General features: G+C 64.2%; 1 protein-coding gene across 1 annotated transcript in view; it reads left to right on the top strand.

The window, feature by feature from the left end:
- Positions 1–358, top strand: part of NGFR (nerve growth factor receptor) — a 9,204-nt gene that overhangs the window by 6,129 nt on the left and 2,717 nt on the right. The window lies entirely within an intron of this gene.

Here is a 358-nt window from a genome sequence, read left to right as displayed (position 1 = left end):
CCTGCACCGCTCTGTGAGTAGCGTTGGGGGCTGTTTTGGCTGGGAACACCCCGGTCACTCCTTGGCAGCAGCAGTGTGATTCCCTGCCCTGAGCTCAGGCGGGGAGAAAAGAGCTTTGTCCTGGCTGCCGCTGATTCACAGCGCGGGGGCAGGCAGCACAGCTCCCTCGGAAGGGTCGAGTAAATGGAGCCATAAGTCAAGGAGCACAGGGGCAGCTTTGTTATCCGGCAGTGGGGCCCTGCTGGAAACGGCCCCGACGGCCACCGAAGCACCGCTCGGAAAGGGCAGCGAGGTCTGGCCAGGAGCCATGGCTGGCAGGGCGAGATGCCAGCTCCTCTTCATGGCACCCGCTCCCTCC

Source organism: Antrostomus carolinensis, unplaced genomic scaffold (genome assembly GCF_000700745.2).
Source record: "Antrostomus carolinensis isolate BGI_N321 unplaced genomic scaffold, ASM70074v2 scaffold12644, whole genome shotgun sequence".
In the NCBI taxonomy this organism is placed as follows: Eukaryota; Metazoa; Chordata; class Aves; order Caprimulgiformes; family Caprimulgidae; genus Antrostomus; species Antrostomus carolinensis.
The sequence above is the reverse complement of the archived record's forward strand: the minus strand, read 5'-3'. Positions and strand labels throughout refer to the sequence as shown.